The 23638-nt window shown below is 37.5% G+C and overlaps 1 protein-coding gene across 8 annotated transcripts in view; it reads right to left on the reverse strand.

Annotated features, from left to right (window-relative positions):
- Positions 1-23638, reverse strand: part of Zeb1 (zinc finger E-box binding homeobox 1) — a 187077-nt gene that overhangs the window by 107955 nt on the left and 55484 nt on the right. Inside the window, exons 2-3 of one of the 8 annotated variants that reach the window (XM_057787228.1) lie at positions 23296-23454; positions 16079-16214 (exon numbers count right to left, since the gene is read on the reverse strand). The exons of 5 other annotated variants lie outside the window; for them this stretch is intronic. The gene's annotated coding sequence lies outside the window, so the exon portion shown is untranslated. Of the gene's footprint in view, positions 1-16078; positions 16229-20738; positions 20840-23295; positions 23455-23638 lie in introns of those variants that run through there. 2 more of the 8 variants (XM_057787229.1, XM_057787230.1) reach the window with 2 other exon arrangements.

Here is a 23638-nt window from a genome sequence, read left to right on the forward strand (position 1 = left end):
ACATTTATTATTGAAAGTCAGACCAAGTATAGCCAGTCCTACACAGGAACCCACTCGCTAACTCTTGAACTTCTATGTGAGACAGTTTGCCACTTGAGGCCTTCATGACTAATGATACTGTTTTATTATGCCTCCAAATTTGTCCTTGATATAACCAGCTATAAAAAGAAAATACATTAACCATGTAAATATAAACTAAAAATTTGGCAAATATAATTCATTAAAGTATTTTGTATATTATTACTTGAAAAGAAGAGAAACAGCATTTGCCATATACAGTAGCCCAACATTAATTCTGATGCGACACTAGTGACCTTCAGTGACCCACCTCATAGCAAACGGCTGAGGCCTAGAGAGTCCAGTGATTTGCAAAGACTCTGCTGAGGATGGAGAGTAGTTCAGGTTTTCATAGGCACCCTTAAAGACCATCATGTGTCTCTAAGAAAAACTCGGCACGCCCAGTGGACTCTGCAAAGCTCTTTCCCTGTTTCTCTGTTATCCTTCTTCCTTTTGACAATGGTGCATGTAGTCCCTTTGCTCAATAGATTTTGCATTCTGTTTTAGCACCATTACCATTGTATGTCTGTCACCATACCCTAAGTCCAGTGCTTTCTTACCCATGGATTTGTGATCACACATTCCCTTCATTTCACTAAAATATGTCAACTACATATCTCCCATCAACTATATTTCTCTCCTGCAGAAAATTTCCTTAGGTTAAGGGGTTGGGGGGGGGGGGTGAGATGTGATTTTGTTCAACTAGTTCAAAGGAAGCGATGCCTACCACCCAGAGGCACACAGACATTCACCTCTTAGCCTGTTCTCTGGTCCATGCTCCTTGTTTAGTCATGTTGTTATGTCTATGTGGACAATGTTTTAAGTATCTGCTAACATAGGTTACATTTAACATTATTCATACAATCAGTGCCTTATACATCGTCGTGCAGAATAATCTCAATATACAATCTTTTATAATTTTACATGAAACTCAATGAAACAAAGCTGTCTGTCTACAGTTTAGACTGTTTACCTCATGAACATGTCCACTAGCTAAGCCAGGCTTCAACTCTACGTTATACGCCCAGGGCATAAGACTTTCAAGACTGTCACCAGGATGACAGTAACACTCCTGCTTAAACCTCTAGCCTGCTGGCTCCTGTATCTCTCTGGACTTCTGTGCAAGCTCAGGACAGGTTTTCTAAAGGTTATGGCATTCTGCACCGAAGCCACAGAGATGTAAAACTGAGGCACTGAGCCCTTAAAATGTACCCCCATCTTAAATATAGACATTTATTCAATTTTAAAGCTAAGACTTTACAAGAAAAACCATAATAAAAATTACTATTCTCTCCTTACCTATTTCTAAAACATTAGCTCTTTGTGACCTGTGTACAGATAGAGACACATGACACTTTGTAGCCACATGCTTCTACCACATCTGCAGAGAAACAACATGGCCAACAATTCCCCTATTCTTTTCTACTCCTTAAAGGGAACAGGGCTGTAGCCTTACCAGCAGGGTTCTAACACAATTGGAAAATAATCTGAAGTGACTCACTCCAGCCTATTCAGATCCCTGTGGATTCGGGCAGCCCTGTATCTCACCCTGTATCACAGTTTATTAGAATAAGCAGTAGCTAACATTAAAGAAAAGGTTTGTTTCCTTTTGCTCTCTTGTCAATAAAGTCAGGGAAATGCTAGCAGGAAAAGAGATCTAGAAGATGAGTCTAGGTATGATGCAAACAGTAAATATCCGAGTATTGTAAGGCTATCAAAAATAGGAAACAGGCTTCCTTAAAAATCAAAATGTTGAGATTCTGAGTTTTCATACTTCATATTCTAGACTCTTCATAAAAATAAAATTTACTAGTACTATCACAAATTCATAAGACAGTGGCCACTTTAAGGACAATGGTAAGAGGAAATAATTATCACATAATAAAAGCACTGTACTGAAAATGAAGTATCATTTCCTAAGCATACTTGAGGCCCTGGGTTCAAATCCTCAGCACTACAAAAGGAAAAAATGAAAGCAAGAAAGCACTATCCTATACACGAACATTTAGGAGCACAAGTTTGTGGCTCCCATAATTGCTTCTCAAATTATATATCTGACTTCATGAAGTCTCTATACGAAAACTGTGATTACTTTGGATATCACGTAAGAAAATTTTACCAAGTTTCTTCAATTACAGGACATCTATATACCCATATAATTAAATTGAAATTAGGCCAAATTTTCAATGTTTTTGAGTCATTAATTGAAAATAATTCTCAGTTTGGTCATGTTATGAGAAGAAACGAAGAGTCAAAGAGAAGAAATCTCTGATTCCCATTCTCTTGTTGTATTTCGGTTGTAGGATAGGACTCCAAGGACTCAGAAATTTCCAGACTTTTCATTTGAAAATGAAGAATTACACTGAGCATTTGACCCAACACAGAATGGGTCCTCTACACAGGCCACACACCCATAAAGAAGGTCTGCTCTTTGTTTCCTGTGACCTTGACTGTATTTAATTGCCTCCTCTGTCACCACCTCTTGCCGACAGGACCTCCATTATGCTGTTCCTACCTCCAGATCAAACAAATAAAAGGAGGAATGCAGGTTGAACAAGATAAAAGGCGGGCCACAGCTTAGCACATGCTTCCCAATGACATCAGAGTATGCTAGTCTAACCCGTGCACAGAGAGACGGGATGGCGTGTGTGAAAGCAGGAGGGCTGCAGAAGGGCTGCCTCCCACTCATCTGTGATGTGAGGTAAAGTCACGTCAACTGGAAGACAAGCCCTACTTGTAATCTGAGCAACACAAGCAGCTTAACTGTTTAAAAAAAAAAAAAAAAGAGCACAGGGTCACTAAATTGGTAACTTTTTCTGTAACTAAGTGTTTCCATTGTGCTGTGCATAGGCAAGTAAAAATATATAAGGCAGAGAACCAGAGCTGCCTTATTAACAAATTAAGAAGCATTTATTATTTGACTTTCATCATTGCTGGATTATGGAAGCCATCACAGAGGCCTGGCATGTGAGGGCAGACACTGCTCTCAGCTGCGGCGATTTCTTCTCACTTTCTATTAGACTTTTCTCACACAATCTATTTCCATGTTTTTTTTTCTTCCCCAGATCCTCCTACCTTTCCACCCATCCAACTTTTTCTCTTTTTCAAAAAAACAAACAAACAAACAAACAAACCCAAGAACCAAACCAAGCAAACCAAACAAAAATCCCACAAAAACAAAATCAAGATAAATACCCAATAACACACACACAAAGGCCACAAAAACACCACTGACTTCGTTTTGTGTTGGCCAATTATCCTGGGCATCCAGCCTGCCCTGACGTGTGACTGACAAACCCAGGGACATTGCAGACAGCTTCTCGGGTAAGGGTAAAATACAATTACTACTTTTGAGACAAGAGAATTACTGAACCAACACAGACATTAAGAAGAACCAAGAGCTAACAGAGTCTAGGAAAAGAACACACGATAATCAGAGAAGCAAAGGTCACACTAGAAACAACCTTTAGGAGCCAGGAAGGGGGCTCATTTAGTAAAGTATTGTCATGCAGACAGGAAGACTTGAGCTTGATTCCAGAAGCCACGTGAAAAGGGAGTGTGAGGGATACCCTGGCAATTCCAGCATGGGGAAGGCAGATTCCCTGCCACTGTCTGGCCAGTCCAATCAGCAAGCTCCAGGTTCCAATAAGAGGCCCCATCTCAAAAATCAAAATGGGTAGCATCCTAAAAATTATAACTACGATTACCCTGTGACCTCTATACCTATACATATGTGCAACAAACACAGAGATATAATCTTCAAGTCTAACTATAATCATAAATTAATATGCTGTTTTGATTAATTGTTCCTTTTTAAAAATATGATTTAAAAATTTAAATATCCAAAAGAATATACTTAATAGTCAATATCTTACTATTATGTAACTACTCTGTTCATATCAAATACATAGTTTTATTTCTTTAAAATTATATGAATTTTCAGAAATTTTCTTTTCCTATTATCTGCATTTATTTTAAAGGATACCAGAAAACATAATTTATTCAAAGACATGTTAATTTACTATTTCATTAACAACCTCTTTAAATTAAAATCAAATTAGATATATTGGAAAGTGTATGGTCAGCCCTGAAAAAAATATATACATATGTATTTGTGTAACACAAAAAACTGAGCAGATTATATTTAGGAATACACACACACACACACACACACACACAGTCTGGAGACTGTAACTTGAAAAATGAACTTCATATGGGCTTGTCACAGAACAAAGTGCATTTTTTAAATCCATAAAATAGAAGAGAAACATTCTAAGTTCACTGTATCCTCCAAGCAAGAAGTAATACTGCTGGTATTATTAACCAAAGTTTGTTCCTCTTACCTGGGATGAGGTCATTGTTGGCTTCTATGGTAAAACCAGGTAACAGAGTAACAAAATTACTCAATGTGTACAATTCAAACATTTCTGGTTTTTAATCCCTTCCCTACATGTGAGTGTTTATTAGTTAAGTTCAGTCATTCTCAAAACATGTCCTAGATTAACAGTTTTAACACCACCTTGTGGATTTGATACATATTTGCATATTCATAGGCCCCATCTCAGACCAACATGACCAGAAACAATAAAGGCAGAACCCATGACTGGGCAGCTCTCCAGGTGATTTTGCTACCAGAACTGTAAAACCAGTGGCTTAGCATATCTTCAAAGATGTATCAATTTTCTTAAATTTTGTATTAACAGTATCTATAGATAGACCAAATGTACAATTTAAGAGAAACAAAAAAAAAAAATCATACGAATCCCAAACCTATTCTTTTCAGCAACACCATAAACTATACACAGGAGGAATTATGATAAAATAGTCTTCTTCAATAAGTTAAGCAGCCGAGAAAACAGAAATGATAAAATGACCACATGTAATAACAACTATGTATCTTATCAATGGTGGATTAATCACATCATATCCACACAGAGCATAGAGCACATGGACGAAACAGGGCGGTCGCTAGGCAACAGGTTACCACATCCTGGTCAACAGAAGCTCCAGCATGATGCAGGTCTGATGCAGACCATCTGCAAGAATGTGTGCATCTTTGTGTTTTTATTATAGAACACTTCTGTTCCTATTTACAATCAGTATACTGAAGTCTTCTGCAGTTCCTGACTTTTCCTCTTGTTTCTGCTTGCTTTCATATTAGCATCTTTCTTGCTTGATGAGACACAGTCAGCTGTGAGAACCACATCAGAGAACCTTCATTCATCTCTCCTTGGTTTTGAAACCACATGTTCCTTGTTCCCTCACTAGTTTTACTTCCTCAATGTTTTTGAACAAAAACCTTTCTAGGTTCATTTTAAAAGAAAAAAGCCAAGCCAAACATACACATATATTTTAATTCTCTACATATGACCTGAGGGACCCTCCTCTAGTTAATCATCCAAAGCAGCTTCCCTGACTCCAGTACTGGATGATAAGAAATTGGAAAGTGTTGGTATATTGTTATAACCATTTTAAAGTATAACCCATAACTTTAGCTCTGTGCCTTTTCATTCTCATAGGAATTGAACTTTCTATTTTCACTACAGCATTTTACTGCTAAATAACTTAGAGATTGACTAATAGTTAATAAAAACCCTAAAACAATGAACCAAGGAAAACTGACCTTAAGTGTAAATTAAAGTTTGTCAAAATAAATTCCAAACAACCAACAAATTGCCTTTGCCCCACATTTTTTAAAAATGTAATCCTATGCAATCCATTTTCAAACGAATGTCCAAACAGTTCTTGACTCTGAGGGCCATAAAAATCAAGCTGAGAGATGGGTTTGGTGCAATACCCATTATTTGACTTCTGCTTTAAACAGTTGTACAAAGAATTAAACACAATACAGATGAGTCCAATTTTTGAATTAAACTTTTAATTAAAAATACATTACATATTATAGAAAGATCTATAATATGTATAACCAAAAACAGTAAAAGAAGAAACAAAACAACTCCTACCTGAAATACTGAGTGCTGCCAGATAAGACATGCCCACTGGTGCAATAGTGGCATGACTATTCTGGCAGCCATCAACCACTTCCTGACTGGATTTGAGGCTTGCTCCATCAAAGAGAGTATTGGCTTCTTACTGGTCAAACGTCACAGCTAGGAAGAACATGGACCAGAGTCTACTACTGTTATTTATGTGGTTAAAACTGCCTTCTAAATATTTAAGCTTATACCCATGGACTAGAGATACTCCCAGCCTAGTCACTGGGTAATAGACCAAGTGGAGACTCATAACCCAGACAAAGGGCTGAGACTGAGAAACTGCTAAGTGCTCACCATTCAATTGAGCATCTGTAAAATCTACTCTGAGACACAGGGGACTCAGCAGAAGAGGGGTAAAAGGCTGTAGGAGACAGAGGGCAGAGAGGAATACTCTAAAGTGCCGTCTTCTGGACATGTGTGGCTACTGCAATCACCAACACACAGCAGATGTGACAACTTGCACAAGACCTGTAGGCAGGAGGGACAAGTAGGGAGGTAGACTCATTGAGGATGGGAGGGGGAATGAAGATAATCAGCAGGGATGGGGAGTGTGATCACCAAATATGGCATGCAGTAAGAAATCACCAATGACTACCAACTAAGCCGAAGAAAGAGAAATTGGCTGCATGAGAGCTGAGTGAACGGTTCAATGCTACTTAAGAAAGGGCAGCACAAGAAAAAGAATGGGGGGAGGGTGGAAACCAGAGCTTTATTTTTGTTTTCTCTGTGTGTATGTGGGTGTACATATTTGCATGTTTGTGACCACGTGTGAAGCTGATGTTAGGAGTCATCCTCGATGGCTCTTCCACTTTGCTTCATTGAGGAAATCAAACCAAGACAAGGTGATGTAGCTCATCATGCTATTTAGCTTGCGCCTGTCTTCACCTTTAAGACAGGAACTACTGGTTTGCCGCACACTTACCTGGCATTTGTGTGGGGCTGAGATCTGAACTCCAGTCCTCAGACTTACAGAGCAAGCACTTCAACCACAAAGCCATCTCCCCAGGCCCCTAAACCAGATCTTAAAGGAAACTATATTTTGTTGTCCCGGGAGCTACTGTGGTGGCAGGAATGATAAAGTCATGCTCCCCTCCCAACTCTGTATCTGAAGGCTTGGTCCATAGTTGGTGGAACTATTCAAGGAAAGATTGGGAGGTGTGGATTTGTTGGAGGAGGTGTGTCACTGAAGATTTTGAGGTTTCAAACTTCCATGCCATTCCTAGTTATCTCTCTCTGCCTTGTGTTTGTGGAGTAAAAACATAAGCTTTCACCTACTGTTCCACACCTGCCTACCAGCTGCCATGCTCCTCACCATAATGGTGATGAATTTTAACCCTCTGGAACCATAAGCCTAAATTAAACACTCTCTTTTTCTTTTTTCTTTTCTTTTCTTTTTTTTTTTTTTTTTTTTTGGTTTTTCGAGACAGGGTTTCTCTGTGGTTTTGGAGCCTGTCCTGGAACTAGCTCTTGTAGACCAGGCTGGTCTCGAACTCACAGAGATCCGCCTGCCTCTGCCTCCCGAGTGCTGGGATTAAAGGTGTGCGCCACCACCGCCTGGCGAACACTCTCTTTTTCATTAGTAACTTTGGTCATGGTGTTTTATAACAGATTTTTTTTTTTAAAAAAAATAACTAAGACAACCACACAATCAATAAGATAATCACATATGATTACATAAATAGGTGGTTACACTGGGCAGAATTTTTTCTAAAGTACTGTATGGTATCTGGTGAGAAATCAAAAAAAAAGAGTACTTGCTTTTTTATAGACTTATTTATTCCTTGTGTGTATGAGAATTTTGCTTGTGTGACTGTCTGTGTACTATGTGTATACTGGATGTCCATGGAAGCCAGAAGAGGGAGTCTGATTCCCAGGAAATGGAGTTAACAGTTCCAAATTACCGTGTGCTTGTGGGAAACAAACCCAGGTCCTCTGGAAGAAGAGTGTCTTTAACCACTGACCTATTTCTTCATCCCCAAGAAACACTCTTACTCTAGAAGGAGAGAGACAAACTTCCATTTCAGAGATCCAGAGTTTGTGACACACGCCCTCGGGTCCCGGGTACATAATGTGAATTTGCATGCACAATAATTTCATCTTTCATTCCATGTGTTTATGAACAAAGATAAACCTACATGACTACCATTTGTTGACAAAGTGAATTATACTTATAACCAAAAACCAGGACTAAGTGGTTGGAGGCGTAGCTCAGAGAGAGAGGGTGTGCTTAGCAAGTGAGGTTTCAGCACCAACCCCCAAACCACAGCAAAACAAAGACAGTAATTCTGGCTGTTACTAGATGTCTGGTGGAGGCTTGAGTGATTCAAAGCTCACAACCTGCACAAACCTTATTCACCAGTTCCTTTCTCCTTACACAAGCTTGCAGTTTCTGAGCCTGGCTAGCTTCCCGCTCTGTCTAACACGTGTTTCTTCTGTGCCCACTGTCACAGGTGCTGCCCTTGTCTTCTGCCCATGTTCTTACCATACCTATTCAAACTGTACATCCCCACAAAGACCTCAATTAAATTCTTCTATTTTGCCCTTACTCTTTTGGATATTATAGTACATACTTTATTTCCCCAAAGTTACTACAATTCAGTTAGCACAATTGGTTAGTCATATAATAATCTGTATTGCTACAATGTCATTCTATGTTCCAAGTCTCCTATCATCATCCTAGGCTTCAGCACTATTACAAACATGATGCATATTTAACAAATAATTATTAAATGAATTTATTCAATGGTCTATGAAAATAATGCTTTGACTGTTAAAAGTAAATCCAAATTAAAGGCAAAACTTTGAAAGAAAAAACCACAATAAACTTGAACATTTAATTTTAAATAGTGGTAAGTGATAGAACCCAAAGTCAGATGAAATTTTATAAACTGCAAAGCATAACCACAATTATTTTGCTGCTTCCTTCCCCCTACATTGTGATGAGATAATAAACTGCTCTGATTTTAGCTCGACCTATGGTCTAAGGATAGAACTGAACCATTCCTGATGGCTATAAGCTGCTATAGCTACTCAGCAGTCCACTCCTCCTGAGGTAATGGTCTCATCTCTACAGGAAATTTTTCAAAGGCTCAACTCTGACAGGCAGTTCTGTGGGGCAGACAAGGCTTGCCCTGCATCCTCTGAATCCAGTGCTTTCAAGTGCATGTGGTGGTCATAGTTTTCTCCTTGGACACCCTGCCTATGCATAAATTCAGGCTATAATGCTCTTTCTTTCATTCCTTCTCTACCAGATCTGACGACCATTTATTTCAATCTATTGAGTCCTCCTGCAGAACTAGGTAACCACTTCACATAGAGAAGCTCACTTCCAGGTGTGGTGATGATGCTAACCAGATAGAATCGTAAAAACAAATTGTTAAGCATGAAAGCATTTTAATAATGCCCTTCTTGAAAAATACAGAAGAAATGCTATTCTTGCACATAACTTTGGTGACATGCTGGGAGAGGTGTACCGTACATGTATACATAGATAAGAAAAACATTGTGAGACAAAGTCACTCCTACAAACATTGAGCAGAAACATCTGTGGAGACCAAGGGAAAACAGAAGAATTTCTCATATGTGGAAGTAAGTTTATTGGCACATGTGTTAAAGGGTGCAGTTACTGACTAAGCCATGAGCACTGATTTGTAGACAGTAGAACAGTGCAATGCTTCTTATGTACCTCAAATATCAAAAGTCAAACTCATTATTGCTCTCTAGAACTAAAATTCAAGCCACCCACTTTCTCCCCAGTATCTGGACTTAATAGAAGAGATGATAATTAACTTCTGGTCACGTCAGAGCCATAGGTGTCCCTACACTCTCCATTTCCTATCTAGTTAATCCATACTACATGCTATCAAACTCACAACTTGCCCACTCTTCATCTTCATTGCTACTGTACTAGCTTAAACCTATTTCACTTTCTTAGCTTCTCTTGGCACTTACCTGGATTATAGAACATTCTACAACCACAACAATGACTAGTAACTTTCTCACAAACATAGATCTTACAGTTTTGTATCTGGCTTCCTTCACTCAAATGGGTACATCATGCATGTTGCTATTTATATAAAGTACAACACAGGCATGGATGTGTTAGGAACCTAGGCAGGAAGTTTCTTTGATGAATGTGGAGGAAGGGCTGACAAGGAGAAAAAAAGAGGACTTTAAGATGCTAGTGTTGCTTACAAATGTGTTCAAGTGTGAAGATTCGTAAAGCTCTAGTCCCCCAATATGCTCACTGCTCTATGTGTGCAGCAGGCTTCAGTAAAAAGTTTTAGAAAAAATACAAATCTGACATCAGCATCTTCTTTCTGCTCTTAATATGAAGGTCAAATGATTACTACCTAATAGACTGGGAAGGCATCTCCCATCATGCTTGTCAGCCATGTCTGAAAGTCTCTGGTCTTCAGTATGTCTTGTCCTCCCTTACCCTTCAGGGGCTTCACGTCTGCTGTGTTCTCAACCCAGAACCCCATTCTGGTTCCCATTTTGTTTTACTAATTCCCACTGAAGTATCAGATTCAATTAAAGTTTAATTTCCACAGCTGGAAGTACACTATTTCCTACCTGTGTCCTCTGCTCCCCTGCACAACTCTTCAGCACACATTTTCCATGGACTGAATTATGAGTGGTAGGAAATGTGTTTACTTATTATTATGTTGTCACAGTTCTCCACGTATTCAATAGTTGATTAAATAAGCTTGATTATTCCCCATCTAGAAATATGAAAGGTAGCTATGGCAGAATTTCGAAATTTAAATATTTCAGTAAAAACTAAAATTGTTAAGAGCTTTTGATACATAAACTGTGAAGTTGTGGATGCACAAAAAGACAAATGGGCAAAGATGTGTTTAATGGTTTTCACACTTGCCTGGAAGTCCTAGTGCAGACAGCAGCCTGTAGTAATACTATCCTTTAAAACATAATTAATTGTTAAGTTGCTATCATCACAAATGCCAGATCACTTCTGATGGTATGAAAATCACCAGATAGGCTCCACCTCTATCTTCATGAGTTGAATAAGTGATTGTTTGAATCAGAGGATAATATTTAATGTTCCTACTTAACTTTAAAAGAAATTATGAATACATATTTGTAATGTTTCTAAAAATGTTTTAAAGTTTTACATGGTGAATATAATGGATAATTGCAAATTACTAAATTCTTTATCCCTCAGTTTCTCTATAAGTGAAATGACCCCATGACACTATATCAGTGGTGGTTTGACAAAAGTTTTGATACAAATCCTTTGGGGATATGATGGAAGTTAAGAATCTGATGCATGGCAACAAGGTGTATACACAGGAAATGCTTAAGTTATCAGGTGTTTCCCAGACCCACTGATGATGACCAAAGGATCCTTCTGTTACACAGGAACTAAGACTGGAGATTTTTTCTGCAGTTTAAATTATAGTTTTAGAAATAATACTGAAGTCTTTAAACAAAAGAAAACCAGTCTTGTAAACAAAAGTGCAAACCCAAACACAAGCCATTAATATACTCTTTGCTATCAAAAATATTAGCTAGGAAAGATTAAAGACCTTATTTATGTATAGATGTAGGTGTTAACTAGGCAAAATAATTCATGCCTTAGGAATTTGAAGTTAGGCAAAACAAGATTCTTACATAAATGTACAATATTTCCAGACACAGAAATGTGAAACACTTCAGTTTTCAGATGTCAATAATCCTCCACACAAGCCCACCTCTGCCAACCAGCTTCAATTTCTTCTCAGAGCAAGGATGGAAAATGTACCACGTCATCATGATTGAGACCTTGCAGCTAACTGTTTTAGGAGGAGAGCTATCTTAGAATATCTTTAAAATAATTACTTTTTCAAGACTTATTCACAATTCTAGTTGTCTGAAAGATGCAGAATCAGAAACATAACCCTCTCTTAGATACAGTCTCCTGAATGTGAATGCATTCAAAATGCATGATAGCTCATGCTCTGAGCAGAAGAAACTGCCACACTGCACTGCAGCTGGGGGGTATCTATCTAAACGGCCATGATGCAGGGTAACACCAGCAGCCCTTTTCTCTTTAGTGAGGGTGTGGAGCCAAGACAAAAACCTACCGCCCTTAGGAAACATCAGCGCTCTCTTTGGAGCAAAAGTGGTCAGACTCACATTACTAAAGAGGTTACTAAAAAGTCAAGAATGCTACTAAAATACACTTTAATGCTAATGAGTAAAGTTGGGATTTTTGTTCTTTTGCAAAAGAAGTATAAAGAGAAATGAAGCCGCTGTCACGGTGTTGGAACCCTGTGGTCACCACCTGCTGCACAGAGGTTTCCCCAGTGCTCAGCAAGTGCTTATGTCTGCCAATCTGAGAGTCATTTGCCAGCTGCAGTGGTGACCAGAGCCAGGAGAAGGTTTTTAGAGAAGCTAAGGCCTAGAAACCTCCTGAGATGACTGTCCAGCTGAGAGGTTCTTCAGAAAGTAGAGTCGTGATGCACACTCAACAGTTTGCATTTTATAAACTCAAGTTACTAATCATTCAGTTTCATAAACCTTATACCTTAACGTAATGGTGTGGATTTTAAATGTTTCAATATGTAAACACTGAATCCCTGTCATGGAAAGTCCCTCTGCTTACCCTTCCTTAAGCTCTGTGTAGGTTACTGCTTTAAAGCAGTCTACCCTCTCAGCCTTACAAATTTCCAGACAGCACAGTGATTTTTTTTTAAAAACCAGAACAAGATAAAATACTAAATAATCAGATCAACTTAGATAAATTAAGCAGGGGTAATAATTATACTAAATAACTATTCTTCTGAAATTCAAGCTAAATAGGGTACCCTATTTTGATTTTTGCTTCTTGTTAAAACTGGAACCTCAGAACTATGTGGACTCTCAAGGCTGCCTGCCCAATGAACAGATGAAAAATGATGGGGTAAATGGGAAACGGGGAGCAGGTGGAAAGTTTAATTAAAAAAGAATAAAAATAAAAATTAAAAAAAAATAAAAAAAAAGAAAAATGATGGGGTTCCATTCATTCTTTGTCTAGATCCATCCAATCAAATAAATGAGTCACATGTGGCTCCACAGCAATTGAACTGTGACTAGGCCAATAGACACACACATAGTGTAAAATATATACCACATTTTAAATGTTTAGTATAAAAAGTAACGGGTCTCATAAATTTACATAACTATGTGCTAAAACATTATTTTGATAGGCTTGGTTAAATAAAATGTAACTACAATTAATTCTGGCTGTTTCACCTTTTCAGTGTGTCTATAGTAACATTAAGTATAACTTCTACTTGTGACCTGAATTATTACTTTCAATCTTTACCAGATAGTAATGGTTTATATGTCTCCAAAGAGCTTTCCCTGTCCCGTTGGGAAGCACAGGGGTTGGCTGTCTCTTGCCCCACTTATTTACCACAGGAGGTCAGGAGCAGAGTCAAAACAAGGAAATTAAACTTCCATTAGGGACTGTTTACATGGATTGGCTAGGGTTGCTTTAAAAAATATAACAAACATAGATCTAAATACTAATGAAGGGGAAATCAGAGACCCAATTTTTAACAAAACTTTCTTAAACAATTCAAAAGTAGTAGTATATACTAGCATTTATATACATGCTCACATGAAAACAAGATGCTTGTCTTGACTCTGATTCAGTCAAAGAACTAGTATCAGTGAGCCAAACTGTCATGACAACATATTAGCACAGTCACAGGATCTATGACAGTCCCTCTTGCTCCCTGTGGATGTGATATGCATTATTATTGACAAGTGTTGCTATAGATCTTACTTTTAATACAGAGATGGCAAGATTAGTGCTTTCTGTGTTATATGACATACCACACAACTGATGCAAAACTAAACAATAGTTATTAAATGATAAAAAATTATTTTTGTAAAATAGGTTCTCAGTGCTATTGGAAGACAACACTCCTTTTTATATGATTTATTTATTTTCATTTTATACATTTAAGTGTTTTGACTGCACCCTGGTGCCTACAAAAGGTATTATTAGATCCCTTGGAACTAGAATTACAAATGGTTATGTAAGAACTAACCTGTATTACTAAGCATCACATTACAATTTTAGTAGGTTTATATTTTATTTCCAAATTTCTTTCCAGCTGGCTAAAGAGTTATATTTACCCACTCTCTTTCATGCCACTATAAAGGCTCAAAATATTCGGCATGCTCTTAGAAATAAAAAAAAAAAACAATTAACAGTATGCCTACATATAATCTTTAAATTATAAATACCTGGTACTTCTATGTTACATAATCTAGAACTTCCTAAGGATTTTTAATTTTTAAATTATCTGCAATGAGACTAGCTCTGACCACTGAACTATTTATATACTAATAAGTGAACTGGTTCTCAAGGCCTCTCTGTAGATGTCTAAATGCTCCCTTTTCTCATTAAAACAATAGGGACAAGGACCATTTGCCTTCAACACATTTTATTAAGCAGAAACAGGAAGACAGTGGTTTGAAAGAGGGTGATGTTAGCCATGATTTAGAAGTAGGGTTGACAAAGTCACCAGGATTCTCTCCAAGGCTGGTGTCCCACAAGGTCACATCCTGTGTAGCTTGTCTCCAAGAGCAGTGAGAGGTGAGTGAAAGTGGACAGGTGTGCTCCTCTTCGCTCAGCGCTGCTCTTTTCTTTTGCCAGTGTTACTGTGCTAGAAGTTACCTTCTTGTTGAAAGCACAAGTTACCTACCTAGAGCTAACCTACTTCTAACAGACAGCATTTTCAAAATCAGCACATAACCTCTTGTCCTTCTTAGAAAATGAATGACACCTAAATGATATTTTCATCTAAGATTAGCCGTCTTGAGGTATCAAAAGCTCAACAAGAGAACCATGAGGTTTTCTGCTGCTATAGTCTGGAAGGAAAGCTGAAGTATGAATTTCTCTCTCTAAGTTTCTCCTCCTAAAGTCAGTGTGTTTATTCTCTATCTCCTGAAGAAAAAAGTCTAAGAGGGAAAAAGGTGATTTCCAGCATTTCTTCCTATTAGGAACTGCCATAATAAAAGCCACAGACATCTGTGTCTTAAACACACGGCAGCCTTTGTTTCCATGCTCTTCAAAGCCCAAGCTGACTGCAAATGAGTTCCAAGCTCCTCTGGAGTAAAGGAAAGACGTGGCTCCGGAGGGATCAGAGACCAGTGTTTTACAGTTGGTTTTCTCAATTTCAACTTTGTCACCACAGTGCCTAAATTCTGTGATTATTTCAAAATTCTTCACTTCAAATCTCAAGACATTCAAGACTCTTGCTGAGGAATTAAACTCAGCAGTTATAAACTGGTTTAGAAGCAGACTGAACTGAAGAAAAAAAAAGCTTTAGTATAACTGGGTTTCTATGTGTTCGTGTGTGCGCGTATGCGCATGTGTGTGTGTGTGTACATGTAAGTACAGAGAAAGGTCAATTCTAGGTTTCTCTCCATTTTGTTTTTGGGACAGGGTCTCTCATCAAGTATCCACGATGGCTGGACAATATAGTTCGGATCTACTTGTCACCACCTCCCCAGGTTAGACAGACTACCACACCTGGTATCTCACACTGGATGCTGGGGACATAAATTCTGGCCTTGTGCTTGTGTTTCAGGCACTTAACTGACAAAGAAGCTACATCCCCAGCCCTAATTAGAAAAAATAATAGAACAAAATTTAAAAATTATAATCTCGGGGCTGGAGAGATGGCTCAGTGGTTAAGAGCACTGACTGCTCTTCCAGAGGACCCGGGTTCAATTCCCAGCACCCACATGGCAGCTCACAACTGTCTGAAGATCCAGTTCCAGGGGATCTGACACCTTCGCACTAATGCACATAAAATAAAAGTTAATAAAAAATATTTTAAAAAAATTATAATCTCTAGGATATATTCCACCTATACAGTGAAAACTCTTGTGGATATGTGATATCCTGGGCATGATTGGGCAGTCCAGGTCTGATCATCTCAGGCACTCAACAGAGCACTCCAAAACCAGTCCTGTGTTAGGAGCTGAGGCCCACACGTGTGCACACACTACCCAGGGCTTACCTGCAGAGAACAAGGTGGCTGACACAAGCTGAGCAAGCACTCAGCCACCTCCAAGAACACTGAAAAAGACCTGCAGACGGTTCTTGGTGCAGGAGGAACCTCTACAGTCTTCTTGTGGTGGGAGTTTAAGATTGTCCTGAAGGAGGAGAGAAGAGAGACATTACCCTGAGACCACAAAACAGTGGCCAAGCTTATCATCTATTACAGAACAAGGCTCTGAAAAAAGAATAGGTCAAATTGTGACAATTCTAAAAGGCACATTTTTCTTTAAAACATTATATTCTGTATACTACATATGCAGATATTATGCCCTTCACTAGACCTTGGAGAATTTAAGCTCTGTCTTATCCTTGGAGAATTAAAAAACTAAGAAAAATGTGAGAAAAATCTGTGTTGTAAAATGATCACAGTCCTATATTGCACTTTAATAAACATGACTAGTATAGCCCAGAATAATGTCTGAATCAGCCTGTTAGAGTGCAAGGGCTGCAAACAGACCCCTTTCTGTTCTTAATTTGGATTATTTATAGTCTTGGCATATTTAGTAAGCACTAAATCTTTTCACAAATAGAAAGAAAATTAACAAACTAGTCAATACTTGCAAAGTCAAAACTTACATACAATGAACTTATAGTTTTGATTTTGAAAATATGTCCTTTAAAATTACAAATATTAATACTATAAATCTTAACCACATATTAAATGTTAAGAAAATGTTTCAAAATGATGAGAAATGATCATTATATGTTATTATGACAAAGAATGGACTAGCACATGTTAAACTATGTGACAAGCTGTAAAGTATTAGAATATTAACAGATGGAATACAATGTGCCTAATTATAATTTAGCATTTCTTTGCAACCTATGGGTAGTTGGACATGAGCCCCATGATAAGACAGTTACCTATAGCTCTAATTCTGCCTGAATAAACTGTTATATCATACTGAACTCAGAAAATGCCATCCAATCAGTATGATTTCCATATAGTCTTAAGAGTATGTGTAGTTTGTTCACTTTTAAAGACGTAAAACTTAGTAACAGAGCCTCTATTTGTTTTCTATTAACTTACAGAATATTGCTAAAAACAGACAGCCTTTTTAAAGTGCTGTTCAACTATTCAGACTCATCAATTTGGTAGAAAATGAAGAAATGCAGAAGTCACCTGATCAAAGCTGTTGATAAGAGACTGTGCATAATTTAAATAATCAAGTCTGCAAGGACACCAGATTCAAGAACCAATTCCTCACAACGGACACTAGTTGACTGCACACTCTTCAAGTGTGATGCTGGTCTTCAGGATAAACTGGAAAGCAGTATGTTTCCTCTCAGGACATGAGCTCCAGATCCACAATGTGGGAATGGCAGGAAATCTAGGACTCCTGCTTACTCAGAAGTACTGAGTTAATGACGGATTCTGCTTCAACAAAGCAGGACGAAATTTTCTTAAATGTTTACATTCAATTCCCTTGCAAAATTCTTGACATTTAAAATGTAGTGGTCTTAAAGGACATCTACTTTAATTTGTCTGTTGGAGACAGGATGTCATGTAGTCCAGGTTGGCTTCAAACTCACTATGTAGCTAGCAATTTTTCTGCCTTAACCTCCTACGTGCTAGGATTATAGCTATGTACCACCAAGCCTGACATGAAGTTTGTTTTAACCTGAAAAAAATTATTCTAACTATGCTTATGTCAATATCTAGTAGTTCAATAGGCATGCCAATTTATGATAGCTACTGTGTGTAAATATATATGTGCACACATATGCATATATATGCACATATATGCACATTATATTAATAGTATAGTATCCAACTACTAGTAATGATAAATACTATGTAAAATATGGTGTGAATGTAGCATACAAATTATGCACAGACATATAAATAGCCAAGGGATCTTAACCTACCAAAGCCCAGACTTAGCTAACACTAAATTACAGCTGGATTTGATAATGCAAATGGTGCCTCCATCTACTCTTCTCGGAAGTAGCGAATACTGTTTAAGTAATTTAGTGAGATCATTTGGTAAATCAGAAAAGACCATACACATGTGTGTGTGCCCACACACACACACAAACATGCACTCATATACATTTTATGATACACATCACTATGTGTAAAAGGCTAAAGTATTCTTTTGATTGACACTATTTGAGACCTTAGAACTGTCTTGCAGTGTTTCACACAGAGGGTTTGTAATGAATACTATTGCTATGCAGACATATTTATAAAGATTTAGCACAAGGTGAAAACATTTTGCTACTTTTAACAATTTATTATTAGAACAAAAGAATCCTAATCAATAGAATATAAACCCAATCATTCTACTAAAGAACTTTCACATCTCCTTTATGAAAAGTGTTGAACATCTGTAGCCATCACATAAATGTGAATTAAAACCATTTTTTTTTTTGGTTTTTCGAGACAGGGTTTCTCTGTGGTTTTTGGAGCCTGTCCTGGAACTAGCTCTTGTAGACCAGGCTGGTCTCGAACTCACAGAGATCCGCCTGCCTCTGCCTCCCAAGTGCTGGGATTAAAGGCATGCGCCACCACCGCCCGGCCCTAAAACCATTTTTGAGATTCCACCTCATCCTAGTCAGAATGGCTAAGGTCAAAAGCAATAACAGCATTCTGACAATACCGTTGGCACACTGTGAACAGGAGTATAAGATAGTACAGACACCATGGAAATCAGTGCACAGGCTTCCTAAAACTCTGAAGACAGCACTACCACCTAACCCAGCTATCTACTCAGCCTCAAATGAAACATCTATCTAATGCTCCTCCAAAGTTGAGGACACACTACGGAGGAGGAGGCAGAAAGAAGGTATAAGCCCTCAACAGGAAGGGATAGTGCTGTAGAATGATGTGTTATAGTTATGTGGGCACCGCGCGTCCATTTTCAGCAGCTGTGATAGCTACACAAGCCCTTCACAAGATCCTGCTCCTCTCCATCACAGCCCCTTCCTCTCCCTGACACTGTCATGAATGAGAAGGTCACAAGGCCTCATCCTTCCTTGAGGATCACCGGCAGTTAAATGTTTGCTGGGGAAAAAAGAGATGTTTTGTTCAGTCATATACCCACTGAAGTTGATCAAGCTCTTGTAAATAAATTATCACCATGTCCTAAAAGCAAGCACACACATACACGCACACATGCACATACACTCACACCCACACCCACACAAGCAGCCATTGAAGTATAAGGGGGACTATTTGAGCAGAAGGGAATCAGCAGGAGTGGTACAGGACAAGAGAGGGTAACTGGGTTGAATATGATCAAAGTATGTGGTATACATGTATGAAATGCTATAATGAAGTTCACTATTATGTATAATTAATATTTTAATAAAAACACAGAAAAAGAAACACTACACTCAATCTCAGCAAACAGACCCAAAGGCTGTAAACTGAAAACAGATGATTCACATTTGGATATTTGGGAAGCTCTCAAATAATCTATGTAAAAACCAAAAATGTATTTTCATTTGACAGTATGAATACATGCTATTTTTCAGGAACGAATTCTTTAGTAATAAATCTATAAATTAAAACAACTGGTAATTTCATAGCTTTTCATTAATGTAGAGAATTTGGGATTCCAGTGGGTGTGTGTCCAAGACAAAAATATATACATTCTGTAAATAACAAGAAAATTAACGTGTTAGGGAACTTATAATCTCAGAAGACTCATACTCTATTTAGTCTTGGGAGGCCAGAAAACAGACTTCAGAGCTCATGATTCAAGCTTCAGATCCTTTAAATGCATCTCTTCTTTTTAAAAGTACTGGCATATATAAATCGTAATGCCCAGCAGAAATCTGTTAACAGATTGCATTGAAACTAACATTAAGAGGTGGAGACTATACTAAAATATGTGTCATGTAGCATCTTACAATGAGAGGAAGATTTCTATATTGTAAACAAAAAGATATACTATATTATAAAATATAATTATGTAGTTTATGTATTAAAAATTTTAGATATATTTATTTTACATGTATGAGTGTTTTGCCTGTATATATGTATGTACATATGTATGCATGCATATGTGTATTTATGTATATATGTATGTATTGTATCACATGTGTGTGCTTGGTGCCTGTAGAGGTCAGAAGCGGTCATGTAACCCCAGGAACTAGAGTTACAGCTTGTTGTAAGCTACCACAGGGAGCTGAGACTTGAACCTGTATCCTCTGAAAGAGCAACAGTGCTTTTAACTGCTAAGCCATCTCTCCCAACCCCTATTTTTATTTAAATTTAAAAGGTTTATACTTAAAATAATTGAGTTAATTCACTACATATGGTCCCCTTTGCATTATGTAAGCTTCAAAGCCATAGAATCACACAATTCAAAGAAAGTGTCTGAAATTTCACCCTGAGATTGTTTTTTAAAAATGCATTACTTGGAAAAAAAGCACTTAAGTCTGAATATATCTGTATCAACTTAAAAGATATAGTTATAAAAAGCCTGACAACATCAATCTCATGGTAACAGAGGACTGTGCTAAGAGAATACTTTGTTTTCCAATAAGATAACAAGCATTATTATGTCCTTTTAGGGTAACAAATCCATAGTATTGGACCTACTGGTGAAAAGATGCTATTGGAGTCTTCACAGGGGTATTCAGCACAATCTTTTCATTTACCAACTTACTATACTTTGGTTTATCCTGCGTGAGGTAAATAACAGGTGTTTGATCTTCCTTCTTAGATGAGAAGAAGGACCACTCTCATGTGGCTGGGACAGTCAGGAGACAGGCTCAATGCTCAAGTGACCTTGGTCCTAAAGATGCAGTTATGGAGGTCTTTGTAGAGTGGCCGCTGAACTGCAGCTAAGGAGGAGCCATAGACAGGGTGAGAAGAACGGTAACAGGTCTTGGCAGTGGTTACTGTCCATGTATTAGGGGCAAATTCTTTGGAGTAAATGACAACATACACATCAAACAAATCCATTTATTCTGCAATCATTTCAGGCGGCTTAATTTTGGAATCAGGCAGAAGACAATTTCTGGTGCTGGGGATTTAGCCCAGAGCTCTGGGCATGTTAGGGAAACACTCTCCATTAAGCTATGTCCCCAACCCAGGTAGAACATTTTTGATAACAGACTTGCTGTCATTATTGTTACTGTTATGAACAATACCATATGGAACCATAAGCACTTTCTACATGTGAAATACTGTTCCAAGCATTTTACATGTATAGAATAATCTAATTTTCTGTACGATGTGTACTGTTCCATTTTAGAGAGATGGGAACAAGGGCACAGGGAGCATTGTTAGTGTCTCCTTTAAATGAGATTGCATCATAGCAGAAGTGCCAACGTCAGACATCCCAATGACCTAGTATTTATTTTTTAAAAGTTAATGTTGCATAAACCTTTAATTGTATAAAAACACAAGTTTTACATTTTTAACAGGGATAAAATTTATGAAGAAATCATACCTTAAAATGCCCACATATACTTTTTATCAATGAAGAATTCGGAGTTCTCCATGCATAATTTCTGAAATACTGAAGAATCTAGTCTGAATTCTCCCACAGATGAAATTCTCACCTAGCAATTAGTCTTTCACAAGTCTTTGTGGCAAATACTTAAGAAATTTAAGAAACTATAATAGAAGTATGATAGCATATGTCTCCTGGTCAGAAGGAATCATTCCAATGTTTTATTTAAAAGGTGTTCAATTAGTAGGATTATGAAATAAAAGTTCAGAAACAAGTTATTGCTGTACTTTTAAAAACATGGTTTATTTATATCCCAACTTTACTGCTTCACTGCTCGCAGCAACATATGCTTTCTCATGGAACTGTCTGCGGCTACAGCTCTACCTTTGGCTAAGGGTAGATGTGATCTAGAGTGCTCAGGGCATGTCATTATCTAATGACTGCATGAGACACGCTGAGGCAGGTGTTTGTCACAGGGGGAAATTCTGATACATCTGTCATTAAGCTGTAAAGCGGCTATAAACATGGCAAGATTCAATTAATATAATCTTCACACCTCTAGTTAAGAAAAATTATCCGAATTATTTCAGTCTCAAAAATCCTAAGTTTGACAGCAAAACGGTCAACTCACTTACTATGCATTTTTTTTTCAAGACAGGGTTTCTCTGAAGCTTTGGAGCCTGTCCTGCCTGGCACTAGCTCTATTGACCAGGCTGGCCTCTGGCTCCCGAGTGCTGGGGCGCCACCACTGCCCGGCTAACCATCTTTGCCAATCATTACCTAGTTATCATAAAGCTACTGTGCTCATGGAGGCAGTAACATAAGCTATGATAAAAGCTGGCTTTAAATCATAACTGTCACTTCTACCCAAAGTTAAAGCTAACTTCGAGTTCAACAGAATGGAGATATCCATATGAAGAGATGTGTAGACACCAAAGACATTCTAGAAAAACGTATTTACATTCATTTTCAGCACATCAAAATGAAGCAAACTGGGGTTTCTATTTCAGTGCAAACATTAAAAGACAGGACAGAAATGTCTGATTTTTATCACTGAAGTCTGGTATTACAAATAGATCATCTGGTTTATTTTGGTTATAGAAACACCTTTTGTAAAATTAGTATTTGATACAAAGACAAAATAACAATTTTCAATGTTTTGGACAGAATTTCGTTACCTGAAATTCTTTGAGGTTTGTTGACCTCAAACTCTAAATTCTCTTGCTTTAGTCTCAAGAGTTGCTCAGATTATCGGTGTGCACTACCATACCTGACTTCTATAGCAGAATTTTTAAGATAAACAATTTTTTTCTTTATTTATACTATTTTGATATCAGAGCAAAAAGAAGCTCTTATTCAATGACCATTACAAACTCTATGATGTATACTTTGAGAGACAGATACCTAGAAATTACAGAGACAAATTCAGTTTGGCATAAATATTCTTAAAAACTTAACTTCATTCAAGCCATATTTATAACATGCTATTTTAAAGATAATAAGTAAGTATAACTACAAAACTAAACTTGTTAAACTTTGCATGTATCATATAAACAAATTTTTACACATTTTTATTAGTTTTGTCAACACCGCATTATAAACTCTCTTGTAAGATTGTTGCCTACATGTATCTTATAAAAAGTATTACAGACATGAAAAATTATACATTTGGCCTTATGTCCTAGAATAAAAACACTCTAAAATTACTTTAAATATATATGCTTTATATACACAATTGCACATATAGTTAAGTGAAAATTCTTACCATTGCTCTCCTTTTGATGCTAGTCACTCCATTATTCTCGATGGTGCCTTCCTACATCAAGTAGACAGTATCCAGATCACAAAATGCATGTGGGTGCTTCCTTCTTCAGATGTGAATTTTCGGCCAATTGCCAGTTCAGTTGAGAATTTAAACTGAAAACTAAATTACCCAAACTTTATTAAGTTGCTCCCATGTCCACCAGCTGATAATGAGCAATGATACTAAACTGGAAAAAAATGCATATGCAGTCTATCTCTTTTTAGGAGATCATATTATATTTGAGAAGAAATGCTATGACCCCAAACTGAAACTTGTACTATCTTCAGAGAATGGGTTTAACTAA

The sequence above is a fragment of the Chionomys nivalis genome, chromosome 13 (genome assembly GCF_950005125.1).
Source record: "Chionomys nivalis chromosome 13, mChiNiv1.1, whole genome shotgun sequence".
NCBI lineage: Eukaryota > Metazoa > Chordata > Mammalia > Rodentia > Cricetidae > Chionomys > Chionomys nivalis.